This window comes from Citrus clementina, unplaced genomic scaffold (assembly GCF_000493195.1).
Source record: "Citrus clementina cultivar Clemenules unplaced genomic scaffold, Citrus_clementina_v1.0 scaffold_1, whole genome shotgun sequence".
Classification (NCBI taxonomy): domain Eukaryota; kingdom Viridiplantae; phylum Streptophyta; class Magnoliopsida; order Sapindales; family Rutaceae; genus Citrus; species Citrus x clementina.
The window spans coordinates 8,899,121-8,920,247 of NW_006263303.1; positions in this window are offsets into that span (position 1 = coordinate 8,899,121).

Here is a 21,127-nt window from a genome sequence, read left to right on the forward strand (position 1 = left end):
TTATTAGATAGTTAGTAATGCATCTTAGACACTTTGTAGAGTTGTAGTAACCCACTAGATAAATTAAAAGTAGTTAATGCACTCATGCATTATTTTAGGCATATTAATGATCATGTAGAAAGTAATCATTTTGAATATTTTTTATCTTAGTTAAAGATAGACAACAAGCATTTATAACCAATGGAGAGAGGTATTTGATCTAATAATCAATTATCTTTATCTGTATTATAGAGGATTTTTATACATTTCATGAAGCAATTGAATTTGCTAGACAAAAGATAGAACCAAATTTCAAGTTAGCCATTTAATTAACCTTTTAAATAGTGCATCAACATCATTAGCCAAACAATTAAATAATTCTCTAGATAGTGCATCAGCATAATCATCATCAACAATACAGTTATGCAATCACTGTGAAGTCATGACACATACAATTAGAAAGCTTGATGATACTTGACATGATTCAAAAGTGTTTAATTTACTCTCAAGTATAAGAGTGTCTAGTTATACTATAGCTTGGTAAGTCCGAGATCGATCCACAGAGAAAATATTTAATTTTATCTAAAAAATGAAAATAAAATTTAAATATATGCAATTTAACTTGAGAAAAACTATAACATTAAATTAGTTAGGGTTATGATCCACTCTTAGTAACAAATACAATTTAATAAAATTTTTTATTTTTAGTTTATTGCCCAAATGATTAATTGTATAAATTATAATTATTTTCTCAATAATTTTATTATGGATTAAGTACTTAGTATGCCAAAATTTAATTTGTTTACAATAAGTCAAAATATCATTTTATCATACTTTATACTAAGATATTAAGATTTCATTGTTCCAAACCTCATGTTTATCTACAATAAATCAAAATTTCATAATATAAAATATGGATAAAATTAGATGGAAAATAATTTAATTTATATAATTAAAAATAAAATTTGTTTAAATTATTTTTTTTTACTAAGAGTTTCACATTCCCGTAACTATTAGTATTTAGCTAAACGTATTTGAAATAAAGGGAATTATTAAAAATGAAAAAGAACATAATTAAAAAAAGTATTTGAAATTTGAAAATCAAACTAATTTTATTTATTGAAAATATATTACAAAGAGAGATGAGAAGAAGAATTTGAGGAGAAAGAAGAGAAGGAAAGGTGTCGAGAGGTGTGTTCTCCCCTCTCTATTTATAATAATACATGATTAATCCACACCACATAAATAAATAAAGCTAATTACATCTTAGCCATACATTTGTCTCACTAACAAAACATAAACTTAACTTAATTCACTCAAGCACATCCAACACATTCTACTAACAATTACAATATCTAACATAGTAAAAACTTATAATTTCACCATTACCGCATTTACCGTGGTAAAAATTTATAAATTTACAACAAAAGTGACGGATCCTTTTCGATAATGACCTAATTTCTCGGATTTCCGGAATCTAAATTTGACATTTATGCATTTGTTTGGAACCTCAAATTGCATGAATTATTATTTTTACCTAATAAACACACAAAAATACACAAAATCAAAAGAAAAATAATTAGAAATTCATAATATGTTACATAATTACAAATGTAAGTTATATTATAAGCACAAAATAACATTTTTACCCCTTAATAAACATACAATTTTTAACACTAATCACACCTCCCAACCAGCTTATTGCTAGCCCCTAGCAATTAAAGCTTTATATTAAATTAAGATTTACAAAATTCACATGCAACTTAATAGTTGTTTATCTATCCTCTAAACTACCAAATAAATAAACTCTCCCAAAATTTTCTAACTCTTTGTCGATTAATTATTATCCATAATATCATAAACTTTCTTTTGTGCTTAAATAATTAACACAATACTTATGGGACTTCATTAAAAAAAAAAAACAACATTTTCGTTCTAAAACTCATTAGAAATTATAACTTCAGGCAGTAGATTATTCAAACTTTGTAAAAAGAAAATTACATTTTTAACCCATGTAGCGAACTTTAGGCCAGCGACTCACAAACTAGTTGGCCTTTAGGCACTAGGTGTTGAGACACCCCTATAGATTTAATTACTCGGGTTTTTAATAAATAAGTAAACAATATATCTATAACTCATGTAACGAGCTTTGGGCCAATGACTCCCAGACCAGTTGGCCTTGGAGCATTAAGTGTTGAAACACCCTTATGGACTTAATTACTCAGGTTCTAGATATAACAAAATTAAACACATTCAAATTTTCTTTTTTTGTTTTTTTTTGGCAGTATACACTTCTAATACCTTAGATATTATCGCTAATAAATCAAAAGAACTAAATACTGTAAAAATTTTAACTTACAACCCACTAGTATGTGTCATAGTGTGTGTGAAGAATGATTTAATAATATATGTTAAACGAGTAAACAACAAAATGACTTAATAACCAAATGGAGAGTATAAATTTGAGTAATTTTTTAAAAAAGGAAAAAAAACAACTTACTATGAATTTTAAATCAAAATATAACACAATAGGATTGTTAGGAGGCATCTCAAAAATCGTGACTCTTTACACAACCATTTTAGGCAAAAATAAATTGTTGTTTTTGTTTTTTTTTTGTTTTCTTGCAGAAAAATAAACAAACAAACACACTTATTTACAATTTACGTCAACTATCCTTTCCCCCCTAACCTAATCTAAACATTATTCATAATTTAAAGATATGCATGCAAAAAGACAAAAAAGATAAAGAAAACATAAATAATAAGAAGAAGACATAAAAAAGATCACACCTGAACAGGCTGCAGAAGATGCATTTCTAGAGCCGCTACACCCCATATTCAGCTATCTTCGACATAAACATTACTAGGATTTGAGATATTCCGCAATTGTCAACTATTCCCTCCCCCCGACCAGTATAAGACATTGTCCTCAATGGCTTAAGGGAAATAAGTAGAGTTTAGAAAATATTACCTAATCGCTCCGAGAATATAATTACAACTGAAGAGTTAAGTCCAACTTGTACTTCTTATTAGGGCCAGGGTTACCATAATTAAACAACCATTCCAATGCCAAGGTCCTAGGATTTGGCTCTAGTTTGTAAGCTTGTAAAAGATCAAGTAACTCATTAGCAGTAGAAGCACAAATAAAGTTTTTTTCGTGGAGATTGGAATAAAATGATTCTTAATTGCATGGTTAATGAATGTGAGCAAGCCATCATGACAATTATTAAGATTTAGCAAATCGATAAATTTTTTATAGTTGTTCAAATGGGCCCAAGATACAAATGTAATAAGTGTATCTAAAGTTGCAAATCTCCTGGCAAGAAAATGAAAGCTTGCAAATCTCCTGGCAAAAAAATGAAAGCGTCAACATGATTTAACGTTTTAGATATTCGCTCTTGCATACTTGAGATAACTAACTCTTCTCTAATTGGTAGGTCAGATAGGCATCCCAGAGGTTTTAAGGCTTGTGGAATGATACATAGCACCTAGTTTCCTCTAATAAAAATAGCTTCTGAGACAAGTTTTGAACCTGCAGTCACCTCCTCCATATACAAGGTATAGTTTTCTCTCAGCTATAACACGTCTAAGATCTACAGTTGCTTGAACGAACTCCTTGTATTTTCCATAATGAAATCTAGAAAGCATACAAATATTTTTGAACTGGCTATTCGAAGATGTGAGTGTTTAGGAAAAGAGCTCATATTTAAAGATTTTAGTGACAGACAAAATGAGAAACATCTATAAATGGGTTGACGTATTTTTCAAATGACGCGTAAAGCTCATGTCTCAATAATTCAAAAGCAAACAATAAAAAGAAAAGCAAACAATGATTAAAAAAAGCAAACAGTAAAAGAAAAAACAAACAGTGAAAAAACAATAATAAAAAATAATAATTAAATAAAAAATTACACCACTAAACGCAATAATGCAAATGATAAAAGAACAACAAAATAAAAGGATATTTACTAGTAATTGTGATTGTGGCTCACATCTTCATCTGATTTTACGTCCAGTAACGGCTTGAACGCCCTCTATGGGTCCAGGATTAGCTTCCCATCTAGTTTTCTTATAAACTGACAAATAAGGTCTTTCTGATTCAGATTTTCAAGACTAAATTGTGCGCTTTCTTTTTGGAATAGCTTCCATAACCTATGAATCTCATATTGCACATGTCTGCTTCGACGCGTCTCAAGATATTATCCAATAATTCTTTACTTAGGCCATCTTTATCAAATTTAATTTTATCTTCTTGATTATCAGACATCATTCCTAAAGATTTATAAATTTCTTGTTTTGCAACTAAGTCTTACACAATTGTGACATTCTGAGCCAAGTCTTTTAGCTCTTTTTTTTTTTTTATAACAAATGTGCTTTTACCAAAACCAAACATGTAAGAAATAAATGGATCAAGAAACTCACCAACTAATCATACCTTTGCTTCAATTAACCAATGAATATCAGTAGCAAATCCCATTGATAATTAACAAACGCAATCATTCACAATGAACTTTGTAAATTTTCTTGAGGGCATTTTGAGGGAGAGAAGGAAAATACTTGTGCAATTTATGTTGTATTTCTTTCATGATAGATTTTGAGGTCTCAGTTATTGTGGGAAACTAAGGATATCGACTTAAGAAGTCACAAACTACCGTTATCGGCCATTTATACGAGAAAATAAATCAAACACGCCAAAATAAAGAGAATCAAATCTGTAAAATCAAATCAAATTGGAAGTGAACAAAACAACAAAAAGAAACACACAATGTAAAAAGAAAAATGGACTTACATTCGTCCTTTTATTGAATTAACCTCAAGCTCCAATTAAAATTCATATATACCATCCTCTATTTCTTTGAGTTGTCTTTCTAGATTCTCAACGTAGGACACTAATGTTGGTGGTTACAAATCTCAAATTGAAAGTGATTTAAGATGTGTCAATAGAATCTTCCTTATTCAGGTGCTCATGATGTATAATGACAAAAAAAAAAAAAACACAATTATCAAACACACTTAAGTAAGAAACATCATAACGCGTATCATTTAAGATAGTCAAACAATTCAAATGGTAAAGTAACCGTGAAAAGTTAAATCACTCATTAAAAACTTATTTCAGTGCTTTCTTCACGTGGTTGATATTCCAGATCTGGTTTTAATATTTGTCCATTAACTTTAAATGTGACACTGTTATTTGGATTCTCAATTTCTATAGTCCTATAAGGATATACATTTTTTTATAACAAATGGGCCACTCCACTTTGACTTTAACTTTCCTGAAAACAAATAAGGCGAGAATTGTAAAGCAACATTTTTTGACCAATCTCAAATATTTTCTGGAAAATTCTTTTATCATGAAAAAATTTTGTTCTTGCCTTAATAATTCTTGAACTTTCATATGCATCATTCCTTAATTCCTCAAGTTTATTCAATTGCAATTTTCGCACATTACCAACATCATTCAAATTTGAATTAAAAACTTTAATAGCCCAAAATAATTTATGCTCAAGTTCAACAGGTAAGTGGCAAGGTTTACCATAAATTAGTCGATAGGGTGACATTCCTAAAGACGTCTTAAATACAATACGGTTGGCCCATAGTGCATCAGTCAGTCGAAGAGACCAATCTTTGCAGTTTGGGTTAATTGCCTTTTTTAAAATTTGTTTTATCTCCCTATTTGACCGTTTCCACCATTAAGTTTTTAATGCTTTTAACTCTCTTTTTCAAAATTTGTTAATTTGACAGTTAACCCAAACCATCTTTTTTAAAACAATCTTGGCGATGTATTCCTGATAATGAGATAAGTCGTGTCATTAATTTTTGTTATTCTGAAGCATGTGGTGGACACTTTTCTTCAAGAAAAAGCACAACTAAAATTTTGCAATGTGGATTTTATTCCCCTACCATATTCAAATACACATATGAATTTTGCAAAACTTGTGAAAACTGTCAAAAATTAAGATCAATTACTAAAAGAAACATGATGCCCTTAAATCCCACACTTGAGATTGAGATATTTGTTGTTAGCCTAAAGGACTACACATAATATAATTTTGATAATAACAAACATGTGTCTTAAGTGATTTAATAAATACTATATTTCACATTTTCACTAGTTTTTGAAGTATAATATTTATGCAAGTGAATCAAGTGAACTTAAGTTCAAGACGCTCAACAGACATCGGTGAAATCAAGAATAAAGTTTAGAGCTCCACAGATAAATTATTGCGAAAAATTCTTGTAAAGCGGTATGATTTAATTGATACATGAATTAGCATTTGAGAAGCTCAAGAGTTTATTTAAATAATTACTTTTCATAAACTAAAAGGTTTTATATTTATAAGATAAAGTATTTTGTGGATTTCAGTAATTTGGACCAAAATAAGTTTTCAATCTTTGAATTTAATAAGAATTATTTTGAATTCTGGAGTTGGACCTATTTGCAAACATTTGAAATATTTTGGGTCATACTATAATTAATGAAAGTTTGAAAACCCGAATGTAATCCAAACATTTGAGATCCAAAATTGGACAGAGAGTGAATGGCTAACCGCCTGAGGGCTAGCGGCTAGCTGCCTGAGGAAAATCTCATATTTTCAAATTTTGGACTACAGTGAAAGGTTTTGAAAACTTTAAAAATTATAGGCATTATGTTAAATTTTGAAAAGAACCTCTTTGAAAAATACTATTATAATTGGGGCCATATCATAATTTTAAGAAGTCTTGGGAATCACAAGCATTATTTAAAAATTCTAAAATTGGACATGTTTGTAAAGTTTATGACTTTTGGGCCATAATATAATTATAGAAACTTTTGGGCAAATATATAATTTTGTGAACAGTGCTATTATAGCAAAATTCAAATTTAATGGTAACATCACTGTTTTGGGCAGCTAGCTAGATAAATCAAGCGGTTAACCGCTTGGTTGCGAGAATTTACCTATAACGGCTAGTTTTCGAGCTTTAACTATAAAAACTCAACTCCAACTTCATTTTAGAGACTAATGCAAGAATAAACAAGATCATATCACATATATTGAGCTTCCATTTTGCAAATCATCATTGAGCTATAATTTATTTATCCACTCTTAAAGAGAGTTTCATTGTTGTAATTTTCATTTCTCATTAAATTATGAGTGTACAAGTGTGAGAAACACTTGGGGTGAAGAGATTGGGGAGATAATCTCTTTATTGTAAAGGTCCATTGACACTTTGGAAGTCAATTGTAAATATTTGAAGTCTTAAAAAGCTTGGATAGTGAAATTCTCAAGCCGGGTGAACTTGGAGGCGTACACGTAGGTGGGGATTGCCAAACCATGTAAAAATTCTTGTGTTAGTTTTCTCTTCCCTTACTCTTTTAATATTGTGCTTGATTGAATTTGTTGTTTTCGATTCCATTAAGACATTAGATTGAATTGTTGTGTGGTTTGCTTAGCATAATTTTTAAAATCCCAATTCACCCCCTCTTGGGTTGCATAACTTGCATTTCATTTGTGTGAGATTTGGTTGTGGTTGAGCTAGAAATTTTCCTTTTCTTGAATTGTGAGTGCAGAAACAATTTTAGTAAGAGTATCTTTCAAATCAGAAAAGGTTTGTGCATTTTGATTATTAATAGCATTTTGCTTCTTAATGAATGAATGCATTGTATCTTCCAAATCTTTCCATGTTGATAGAACATATGGTACATAAGGATGAGCATTTTGAAAATTTTGTGGAGGTAGTGCTTGTGATGATTGTGCATTATTATTATTCCTCCAACTAAAATTTGGATAATTTCTCCAACTACGATCATAAGTATGTGAATATGGGTTTGACTTATTAAAAGAGTTAATGACATTAGCTTGATCATGCAAACATTCTTTAAGTGCGGGCAGAGTCGGACAATCTTGAGTGAAATGAACATTAGAACTACAAACATCACATGTAATTTCTCAAACAAATTTTACTTGATCACTCTTTTTATTCTTCAAAGCTTCAACCTTCCTAATTTAGGGATGTAACTTTTGATAGTAAATCATGATCTTCCCTAAGGTTATAAATTCCTCCATTTGATGGATATGGTTGTAGTTTATTTGTTAATTCAAAAGTGCCAACAATATCCCAATGTTGTGCATTTTCAGCTAATTGGTCAAGGTAACTAGTGCATCTTCAAGATTTTTATCTCTAAATTCACCATTACACATCATTTCTACAACTTGTTTACTTTATGGTGTTAAGCCCTCGTAGAAATAAGTAACCAATCGCCAAGTTTCAAAACCATGGTGTGGACATATGTTAAGCAATTCTTTAAATCTATCCCAACATTGGTATAATGTTTCTTTGTTTTTTTAGTGAAAAAAGTGATTGCCTTTTAAAAGAATTGATTCTATGAGGTGGACAAATTTTTTTCAAAAATTGTTCTTGCATGTTATTCCAAGTTCTTATTGATCCAGATTTAAGGTTTTGTAGCCAAATTTTAGCTTTATCTTTTAATAAAAAAGGAAAAAGCTTTAATCTAATTATGTTCATGCTACAATTTTGGTCTGTGTATGTATTACAAACTTCCTTAAAATCTCCTAAATGCAAGTATGGATTCTCATATTCTAAACCATGAAATATTGGTAAAAGTTGGATAATAATTGGTTTGAAGTTGAATCGAGATGCTTCTGAAGGAAATACTATACATGACGGTGCTCTGGTTCTCGTTGGATTCATATAATCTCTCAAAGTTCTTGGTTGATTCTAATCATGTTAAGATTGATTGTCTCCCTAATCAATTGGAGGATTAAGTTGGCCCAAAAGCTTTCCGTCTTGGATCTCGTTCATGATTGGTGGTGGTGATTGAAATCTACAAATTAACCTGCCACTTGAAGTTCGAGACCAACGTCTCATGCAATGATGATGATGATGATGATGTGTGTGTGTGAAATTATGTTGTAAAGATGATACCCAAACAAATGAATAAAAACAATAAAAATTACACAAATTAAAAACAAAATGAAAATTAAATAAACAAGATAAATGTACAAAAAAATACAAAATAAAAATAAATAAACTAAAAATTAATTAAACATATTTGAAAGAAAGGGAATTATTAAAAATAAAAAAGAACATAATTAAAAAAAAAGTATTCTAAAATGAAAATAAAACTAATTTTATTTATTGAAAATATATTACAAAGAGAGATGAGAAGAAGACTTTGAGGGGAAAGAAGAGAAGGAAAGATGTGGAGAGGTGTGTTCCCCCCTCTCTATTTATACTAATACATGATTAATCCAAACCACACAAATAAATAAAACTAATTAGATCTTAGCCATACATTTATCCCACTAATAAAACATAAATCTAACTTAATCCACTCAAGCACATCCAACACATTCCACTAACAATTACAATACCTAACATAGTAAAAACTTATAATTTCACAATTACCTATTTACCGTGGTAAAAACTTATAAATTGTATAACAAAAGTGGCCCTTCCTCTTTGATAATGACTTAATTTCTCGAACTTCCGAAATCCAAATTTGCCATCCATACATTTGTTTGGAGCCTCAAATTGCGTGAAATTATTTTTTTTACCTAATAAACACACAAAATCAAATATTTAGAAAAATAATTAGAAATTCATAATATGTTACATAATTACAAACGTAAATTTATTATAAGCACAAAATAACATTTTTACACCTTAATAAACATACAATTTTTAACACTAATCAATACTCGATATTATTTAATCAGTTAAGCAAACACATGTAGATAGAAAAAAAAAATTACATTAGAAAGTGCTAATGTATAACTAATTAGATAGAATATAAAAACCATAAACAACCACTTAAAGAATTATTTAATCATGCCCCAGCAAGGGACTAATAAAAATTCAAAATTTCTTTCTCGGTTAGTGATAGTATAGACATTGCAAAAGAAAAAATAGTAAAAATCTTGTACCAAGACTTTGTTTCAGTTGCCAACCAAATATTTTACAGCAAGATGAATCTCTTAATTGAGCTTGGACGCTGATGGTTAGAACTAAAAAATATTACCCTTCTTAGACATGATTTTCTTTCCATTTTCTTTGATTATTCTTTAGTTAAAACCTTAGACAATGAAAATTTATTATTTAAAGCCCTTACTTTAGAAATGATACATAATATTTAAATTTTTAGCTTTGACAGATTTGGATTCTTTTTACCAATTTTAAACAGAGTCCTATCTATCATAAAATCAGCACTTTTAACCATAAACTTCAGCTCTTTGCCTTTTAGACTCCAAATAATTAATAGAAAGGAAACAAGTGTCATACTACAACATATCATGTCATTTTTATAAGCGAAAGAACCAACTGAAATATAAGTGTGCAACCCAAGAGGTGGGTGAATTGGTATTTTAAAAATTATCCTAGCAAATCCACACAACAAACAATCTAACTTCTTAATAAAATTGAAAGCAATAAGTTCAATTAAAGCACAATAACAAATGAGTAAGGGAGAAGATAAACAAACACACGAATTTTTACGTGGTTCGGCAATCCCCGCCTAAGTCCATGCCTCCAAGCGATCCAAGCTTGAAGATTTCACTATCCGAGCCTTTCCAAGGCTTCAACCGTTTACAATTGACTTCAAGGTGTCAATGGACCTTTACAACAAAGAGATTATCTCCCAATCTCTTCACTCAAGTGTCTCACACACTCAAACACTTACAATTAAGATAAAGAAATGAAAGTTGCAACAAAACTCACTCAAAGAGTAGATATTCAAAAATGAAGATCAAGAGATGATTCAATGTGTTTTGTGTTTTGCAAATTGAAAGCTCAAGATATCTCGTGTGCTTTTTGTTTATGCTTGCTGGAGACAGTGAAAATGAATTGGATTTGAGTTTATATAGTTTGAGCTCAAAAACTAGCCGTTATGCACATTTTGGTCATAACCGGCTTACCGTTTATGAACAACCGGTTAGCCGCTTAATGTTACCATTACAGCCACAATTTTGAATTTCTGAACATCTGGTATGCCGCTTGTGAAATCCGATTAGTCGTTTAAGTTCCAGAAACATTCTGCCCGAATCCGGTCTACCGTTTGTCAGGATTCGGATAGCCGCTTGCTACAGTAACTGCTACAGTGAGCTATGTTTCAAACTTTATTAATCCTAAAACTTTCTGAAATTAAGATATGACCCAAAATATGTGAAATTATAGAATGACCCAAAACATTTAAAGATTTTCAAATATGTCCAAATCCGAAATTCAAAACAATATCAAAGGTTTTAAAATACTTTCATTTTAGTCCAAAATACTTTGATTCCATAGCATCATTTTCTTATTATAAAAACACAATTCATAAATCTTTGTTTAATCAATACATGTGGTTTGTTATCATCAAAATCATGAAGCTTAAATCCATATAATAACAAACATATCAAGCCATGTAGTAAAACATAAGTCAAGATGCAACATTCATCATTCCAAGCTCATGTCTTATCTTTATAAAATGCTCTTCGCTAAGAGGTTTTGTAAATATATCTGCAAGCTGATTTTCAGTAGAAACAAATTTAATTACAGCATCTCCTTTTTGAACATAATCTCCAAGGAAATGATGTCTAATTTCTATATGCTTAGTCCTAGAATAATGAATGGGATTCTTGGAAAGATTTATAGCACTAGTATTGTCACACAAGATAAGTATTTGATCAAGTTTAATTTCATAGTCTCTAAGGGTTTGTTTCCTCCAAAGAATTTGTGCACAACAACTACCTGCGGCAATATATTCTGCCTCGGTGGTTGAAAGCGCAACCGAGTTTTATTTCTTACTAAACCAAGAGACAAGTGAATGGCCTAAGAAGTGACATGTTTCACTAGTACTTTTTCTATCAACCTTGTATCTGACAAAATCGACATCCGAATAACAAGTTAAGTCAATATGAGTTCCCCTAGGATACCAAAGGTCAAGATTAATAGTGCCAATCAAATATCGAAAAATGCGTTTGACAGCAAACATGTGTGACTCTTTAGGACAAGATTGAAATCTAGCACACAAGCATACATTAAACATAATATCAGGCCTACTAGCAGTCAAACAGAGTAAGGATCCGATCATACCTCGATATGTCTTGATATCAACTTCTTTACCTTTCTCATCTTTGTCCAGCTTGATGGTAGTACTCATTGGAGTGCTTTTTGCCATTCCATTATCATAGCCAAATCTTTTGAGTAGATCTTTCACGTACTTGGCTTGATTTATGAAAATTCCTTCCTCGTTTTGTTTGATTTGGAGTCCAAGGAAATACTTCAACTCTCCCATCATACTCATCTCAAATTTTTTGCTCATACACGATGAAAATTCTTTACACAACAACTCATTAGTAGAACCAAAAATAATATCATCAACATAAATTTGAACAATAAGTATATCTTAGTTCTTATGCTTAACAAATAAGGTTGTGTCCACTTTTCCCATTGAAAAATCGTTATCCAATAAGAAGTTTTTAAGCCTATCATACCAAGCTCTAGGAGTTTGTTTTAGTCCATACAAAGCCTTAGATAACTTATACACATGATCTAGAAATTTTTCATTTTCAAAACTAGGAGGTTGTTTCACATAAACTTCTTCCATAATATAACCATTTAAGAAAGCACTCTTGACATCCATTTAATATAAAATAAAATCCTTATGACATGCATATGCTAACAACATCCTAATGGATTCTAACCGTGCTACAGGTGTAAATGTTTCATCAAAATCAATTCCTTCTTCTTGGTTGTAACCTTGAGCCACTAATCTAGCTTTATTTCTTACAACCACACCGGATTCATCCATTTTGTTTCTAAATACCCATTTAATGCCTATAATGGATTGATGTTCTGGATTAGGAACTAATTCCCATACATTGTTTCTTTCAAATTGATTCAACTCCTCTTGCATAGCCATAATCCAAGATTAATCATTTTTCGCATCCGCAAAGGATTTTGGTTCAGTTTGAGAGATAAATTCAGTATGCTCACATGTGTTCCTAAGAGATGATCTAGTTGTAACACCTCGTGAGGGATCTCTTAAAATTACATCCTTAGGGTGAGAAAAAACATACCTCCACTCATTGGGGAGTGTTTGAGAAGTACCTTCATTTTGCTCTGCATTTGTTTCTTCATGGTGCTCCTCTTGAATTCCATGTGGTGCATCTTTTTGGTTGTCAATTGATGCTTTTTCTCGTTGTTCTTCTTCTGCATTATCATCAACAACTACTCTCTCCGTAGAGGATAGATTAGACTCATCAAATGTAACATGCATAGATTCTTCCACAACTACAATTCTTTTATTATAAACTCTATAGGCTTTGCTTAAGTTTGAATAATTAAGAAAAATGCCAACATCAGATTTTGGATTAAATTTACCAAGATTATCTTTTGTGTTCAAAACAAAACATTTGCATCCAAAAACTTTAAAATAGCCAATGTTGGGTTTTTTATATTTCCAAAGCTCACATGGAGTTCTATTAAGATTAGGTATAATCAACACACGATTCAAAACATAATAAGCGGTGTTGACGGCTTCGGCCCAAAAATACTTAGGTAAAGAATTTTCATTCAATATGGTCCTAGCCATTTCTTGAATAGACCTATTCTTTCTCTCTACAACTCCATTTTGTTGTGGAGTCCTAGGTGATGAAAATTGATGTTCAATGCCAAAGTCATTACAAAAATTTTTAAATGCATGATTTTCAAATTCTCCACCATGATCACGTCTAATACAAGTAATAGAATAACATTTTTTCATTTTGAACCTTTTTATAGAAAATTCGAAATGCATCAATGATATCATCCTTATTAGCTAAGAACAATACCCATGTGTATCTAAAATAATCATCTACAATTACAAATGCATAAAATTTACCACTTAAACTCGCATATCTAGAAGGTCCAAATAAATCTATGTGAAGTAATTGAAGTGGTTTTGAAGTAGAGACATGATTCTTGCTTTTGAAGGAAGTTTTGATTTGTTTTCCAAGTTGGCAAGCTTCACAAATTCTATCTTTTTGAAAATTGATTTTTGGAAGACTTTTAACCAAATCATTTTTCACGATTTTTGAAATCAAATCCATGCTTGCATGACCTAATCTTCTATGCCACAACCAACCATCATCATGCAATGCGGAGAAACATTTATCATTTGTCGATGCACAATCTATATTAATGGTATAGACATTAACACATCTATTTCCTACAAACAAAACTTTCCTATCACATGCAATCTCAATAACACATTTTGATTCATCAAAGATAACCCTATATCCTTTATCACATAATTGACAAATACTAAGCAAGTTGTGTTTTAAGTTTTCAACCAAACACACATTTTCAATGAGAGTAGAGGATACATTACCAATATTTCCAATGCCAATGATTTTTTCTTTTGAATTATCATAAACGATACATCTCCACCATTTTTTTTATCTTAGTAAAACTTGAAAACCAAGAATAATTCCCTGTCATATGTCTTGAACAACCATTGTCCAAGTACCAATTATTCTTCTTCTTTTTCTTCAAGCTTTGTAGAGAGAATCTCAAGTTTTAGGTACCCAAATCTTTTTAGGTCCTTGAGAGTTAGCAATAGTTCCTTTCGGAACCCAAACACATTTCACACCATAATATGCATTTCTCTTCACTACACATCTATTTTTCATATGACCATCTTGATTACAATAATGACATACAATTTGATTGTTATTAGATGTATTATTCACAAAATAACTCTTGTAATATTTTTGTTTCAAATTTGGCTTATAACCAATGCCTCCTTTGTCAAATACACATTTTTGTGAGTTTAGCAAGTTGTCCAACATCTTTTGCCCATTTGTGAATTTTAGCACAATCTCATTTAGTTCATTGCTCTTCTTTCTAAGCATTTCATTTTCATTTTTCAAGTCATTCATGTGTGACTCTAAGTGCTCATACGGAGTGCTAGAATTCTCAAATAATGCAATTCTATCATACAATATTTTATTCTCTAATTCTAGGCATGTAATCTTTGCACTAAATGATTCAATTTCATTTTTAAGCTCTATCATCTTCTTTTTAAGATATTTATTCTTTTTACCAATCTTCATCAACTCATCATGCAAATCCTTAAAGGCATCATGTAATTCATCATATGTAGGAAGAACACTTACCTCATCAAGTTCATCACATGATTCTTTCCTAAAGGCCATGAGAGTTAAACTTGTCATTTCTTGTTGCTCTTCATCATCACTTGTTTCCTCATCGCTATCATCTCATGTCTCCACCATAGCTTTCTTCTTGAGTTTGTTGAGGAGAGGACATACCGGTCGTATATGTCCGGGCTTCTTGCATTCATAACAAGTGATTGGCTCTTTCTTTTCCTTCTTATTCTTGTAGCCTCTGAATTTTCTCTGCTCATTATTCTTCTTGTAAAATTTTTTGAATCTTCTAGCCAACATTGCCAACTCCTCATCATCCATTTCGCTTTCCTCATCACTCTCACATTTTGAAGCCTTGAGAGCAATGTTTTTCTTCTTTTCCTCATGCCCTTTTTCCGCTGCCAAATCTTCTTCATATGAAATGAAAGAACCAATTAAATCATCAATAGGTAATACATTTAAATCTTTGGCTTCCTCAATGACAGTCCTTTTTTGTCTCTATTCCTTAGGTAGTGACCTAATGATTTTCTTAACTTTCTCGCTATTTGAAAAGGTCTTTCTTAGGGCTCTTAGAGTGTTCACTATGTCTGTAAATCTAGTATACATAGAGTACACATTCTCATTTTGTTCCATTTGGAATAATTCATATTGTCGAGTGTACCTACTTATTTTAGATTCTTTCACTTGGTTCGTGCCTTCATAAACAACTTCAAGTTTGTGCCAAATTTCATTAGCACTTTCGCAACTAGACACTCTATGAAACTTTTTCTTATCTAGTGCACAAAATAATGCATTCATAGCCTTGGAATTTAGAGAAGCTTTTCTCTTTTCGAATTCAATCCATTCCCGTGAAGGTTTTGGAATATCTTCCTCGACTTCATTTTTAGTTAAAGGCATGAAAGGACCATCATTAATGATTTCTCAAATTTCATAATTTAAGGCTTGCAAGTAAATTCTCATTCTAGTTTTCCAACACGGGTAATCGTTTCCATCAAAGTAAGGTGGTCTAGTGGTGGACTGTCCTTCCTTAAATGTGGAATCATTTTGAGTTGCCATTGATCTTTAACTCTAGACGATTAAGTCTAAATAAGAGCACTTTGCTTTGATATCAAATGAAATATAAGTGTTCAACCCAAGAGGGGGGCGAATTGGTATTTTAAAAATTATCCTAGCAAATCCACATAACAAACAATCTAACTTCTTAATAAAATTGAAAGCAATAAGTTCAATTAAAGTACAATAACAAATGAGTAAGGGAGAAGAGAAACAAATACACAAATGTTTACGTGGTTCAGCAATTCCCGCCTACGTCCACGCCTCCAAGCGATTCAAACTTGAGGATTTCACTATCCGAGCCTTTCCAAGGCTTCAACCGTTTATAATTGACTTCAAGGTGTCAATGGACCTTTACAACAAAGAGATTATCTCATAATCTCTTCACTCAAGTGCCTCACACATTCAAACACTTACAATTAAGATAAAGAAATGAAAGTTACAACAAAACTCACTCAAAGAGTAGATATTCAAAAATGAAGATCAAGAGATGATTCAATGTGTTTTGTGTTTTGCAAATTGAAAGCTCAATATATCTCGTGTGCTTTTTGTTTTTGCTTGCTGGAGAGAGTGAAAATGAATTGGATTTGAGTTTATATAGTTTGAGCTCAAAAACTAGCCGTTATGCATATTTTGGTCATAACCGGCTTACCGTTTATGGACAACCGGTTAGCCGCTTAATGTTACCGTTACAGCCACAATTTTGAATTTCTGAACATCCGGTATGCCGCTTGTGAAATCTGATTAGTCGTTTAAGTTCCAGAAACATTCTGCCCGAATCCGGTCTACCGTTTGTCAGGATTCGGATAGCCGCTTGCTACAGTAACTGCTACAGTGAGTTATGTTTCAAAATTATAATTTGACCCTAAAACTTTAAAAACTGTGTTATGGCCCAAAATATTATAAAAGTTTTCAAATAGGTCCAATTTAAGAATTTCTAAATATTACTTTATTAATCCTAAAACTTTTTGAAATTAAGATATGACCCAAAATATATGAAATTATAGAATGACCCAAAACATTTAAAGATTTTCAAATATGTTCAAATCCGAAATTCAAAACAATATCAAAGGTTTTAAAATACTTTCATTTTAGTCCAAAACACTTTGATTCCATAACATCATTTTCTTATTATAAAAACACAATTCATAAATCTTTGTTTAATCAATACATGTGGTTTGTAATCATCAAAATCAATATCTATAGCCATATAGGCTAACACCAACAAGTCCTGAAGAAGACATTATCATGATAAGCCCAGCTTCTCTGCAAAAGACATATAGAAGAACCCATGAAATTGCAGCCTTCTATAAATGGGTTGACCCTCATTATGATATGATCATGTTATACCAAGAAATTCCTTTGATGAAAATCATCACTTATAAGTCAGGAATATTCATGTTGTATCACAAAGAATCAATAACGAATTATGATGAAGCGTATCTGAATTCATAACGTTGAATTGCTCTTTGGAGTATTGCGGTTAGTATTTTAGATCAACACTTTATTCTAGAGAATCCTTTAAGTTTCTCACTACTCTCTCTGATGATGTGATATCAGCAAGAATAGAAAGATACGTGTGGCCTGGAGATCATAACCACTTATTTAGATAACTTATTCCTATTGTTATTAGGTATTCCTAATTTTGCCCATTATAGAATTAGAATATCATTAGTTCTTTAAACATTAAAGGCCCACACCCTATTAGACACATTAAAGCCCATAGATCACTTTTAATTGGGCTTAATCTTAAATGACAATGTGCAACACATGATTATTCACATATAAGCCCAACATTGGATTAAAGATTCAACAATGCTAGATTAAAAATCCAACAAATCATAGCCCAAGCACCAAACTATACTATTTTAGCTTAAAAGTATCTTGTTCGTGAAGATTAACATAGTCCTTTACTACAGAATATTTAGAATCACTAATTGAGATTAATGACATGCCATCATCAGGAAGTGAATCTGAAGCTATGAGTCATCGATCTTTCGATGAAGACATAACAACAACTATTGATGAAATGATGAACATATAAAAGACACCTTTAGCCAGCTAGCAGTAGTAAAAAGTAGTTAGTCTTTATTACTGTCATTTTTTTTACAGATATCCTTCATTTACTCACTACCCAATAAGGGAAAAACTATGAATATATCTTTTTCATTTTTTTCATTTTATTATCAACAATGGGTCATCATAAAGTAATAGTAGCTAGTCAATTTTTTTACTACTTACATTTTACCTAGTTTGTAGCAAATTTCCACCTATAAAGTGTAATCTCAAAATCTTATTTCTTGTACATCAAGTTATTAATTGTAACAATAATTATAAGAAGTCCTCGATTGTATAAATACCTTTTAAGTCACTGAGAGAGTAGAGTTATATAGAGACTTGTATAGAATCTCAAGTCAAGAAAGTCTACACTTGTATGCAAGCAAAGCAATAAAAAGTTTCTTTATTCATAGACACTTAGCAATCTTTCAGACATCAGTCAACAACCCCTTATCAAGTAAGTAAATTTAATTTCTTTAGTTTTATTTATTTATCTTTCGGGTTTAGAATCCTCGCCTAGTTAACGAAAGCATAAATTATATTTAAAGCATTAACAAATGGCGGTCCTTGTTATTATTTAAGGGAAAAAGTTTGGAAGAAGGTTTTTGAAAAATGGTTTTTGTTTTTAATAAAAATAATAAGAACTTAGTAAAAGTTTCTACTAAATTTTTGAAAGCTTCTTATTAGGTACAGTCTTCGTTGGCCCGTTTATATTGAAATGTGTTTTTAAGCGCGAATTAAGAGTTTTGATAGTGTTTTCTACTAGCAGGTTTTCAAAACCAATTTAATAAACTTTAAAAAGCCAATTTTACTGAGGCAACGTCCAGTTGTCATAAACTTTTTGGGAGTTCATTGTATATAGGCGAGAAACCAATGACATATATTTTGATGGTTAACTTGGATAGGAATTATATACTATCAGTATAACAAGCCACGTATAAGTCTTCCCCTCGCCTGCTCTGACACCAAAAAAGAGAAAATGGTTAGCAGACGAGGGAAAGACTTGTATGTGGCTTGTTATACTGACAATACAGACCGACATAGTTTCCATTTAGATTAACCATTAGAATATATGTTGTCAGCTCCCCCCCCATATACAGTGAATTCTGAATGAAAACTGTGAGAGCTACCTCGGTAAAAACTGATCTTTTAAAGTTTTATAAATTGATTCTGAAACATATTGGTAAAAAAACACTTTTAAAATTCCTCATTTAGGCCTAAAAATACCTTTTCAATACATCAACGGCTGGCCAAACGGGCCAACGAAAATTGTGTTTAATTAGAAGCTTTCATAAATTCAGCACAAACTTTTACTCAATTTTTATTATTTTTGTCAAAAATAAAAACAAAAACTTATTTTTCAAAAACCTTCTTCCAAACTCTTTTTCCTTGAATAATAACAAGTATCGTCTTTTATTAATGCTTTAAATATAACTTATACTTTCATTAACTAGGTGAAAGTTCTAAACTCAAAAGATAAATAAACAAAACTTAAGAAATTAAATTTACTTACTTGATAAGAGCTTACTAACTGATGTCTAAAAGATTGCTAAGTGTTTATAAATAAAGAAACTTTTTATTACTTTCTTAAATAGAAGTGTAGGCTTTCTAGACTCTACAAGTCTCTATATAACTCTTTGTAACTTGAGAGGTCTATATATACAATTGAGGACTCATCAAAATTATTGCTACAATTAGACTCAGTATACAAGAGATCAGTTTTGAGATTACACTTTACAAGTGGCAGTTTCTCAAGGGCTGGCAAAAAAGTAAATAGTAAAAAGATTGACTGCCTTGTTACTTATGATGACCCAATGTCAGTAAACAGAGATTGGCTATTATTTTTTAAGCTAACTCAGTGTCAGTAATAAAATGAAAAAATGAAAAAAAAAATGTCTTCACAATTTTTTCCATATATATATATAAACACTACACTAATAAAGACTGACAACTTAAATTTTTTACTACTGCTAGTTGGATAATCATCCATGTCATTTTCTATGTCGTCTGCTTCTTCACTTTCCAAATCATCCTACCATTCGGCTTCGCATTAGGCTAATTCTTGTTGTTCTCTCTGAGCTCTCATTTTTTCTTTGAATTCTTTCGCATAATGCTCGACAATCTTGTTTGTTTGATTTTGAAATGGGAAGTTTAGAATAAATTTCACTACATCTCCAACAATTAAGATATGGTCTTCAAACTCATAAAAGGCCCAAAAAATTGTTGTTGGGAAAGAGACTTACACAACAAAAAATAGGTTAGATATGATGACAAAGTCATTGTCTAAGGAGAAGTTGAAAAGCTGTATGCAGAAAGTGGGCTTAGTGGTGCCCCTCAAATGATCTGGAGGGGGAGATTTGCAGGATCTATCTCATATTAGTGGACCAAAATGCCCAAAGTAAAAATATGTTTGCTTGGTTTGTAATTTTTACAAAGCTTTGGACTTGGATGAAATTTGGCATAAAATTTAGGTTTCGAAAACGTGACTATATAAATAAGAATAAGTGGAGGCGGCAGTAGCTTTTTGTAGAGAAGAAAAGGATGAGAGAGATAAGAGAGAACAGTGACGCATTATTATATTTGGGGGCTTTAGATTTCAATATTTGATTGGACTATTAGAAAGCGAAATTAACTCCGTGTTCTCCCAAATTTTAAAGGTAAGTTCCTGGCAACGCCCTCTACAATCCTTTTGCCATGATTTTTATTTTATCCTTTTGTCAGCTATTATTTGAGATATCCACTTGTTAGAGAGACAGATATTATGTTGTTATTATAAGCCAAGTATATTGAGATTCTTGATGTTGTTAACCTCTAGTATTATTTAAAGAAAACTTTATACTGTAATCCTATTAATATAGTGGAAGATTATATCGGACTATGGTCTTGTGGATTTTCCCGCTTTGGATTTTTCA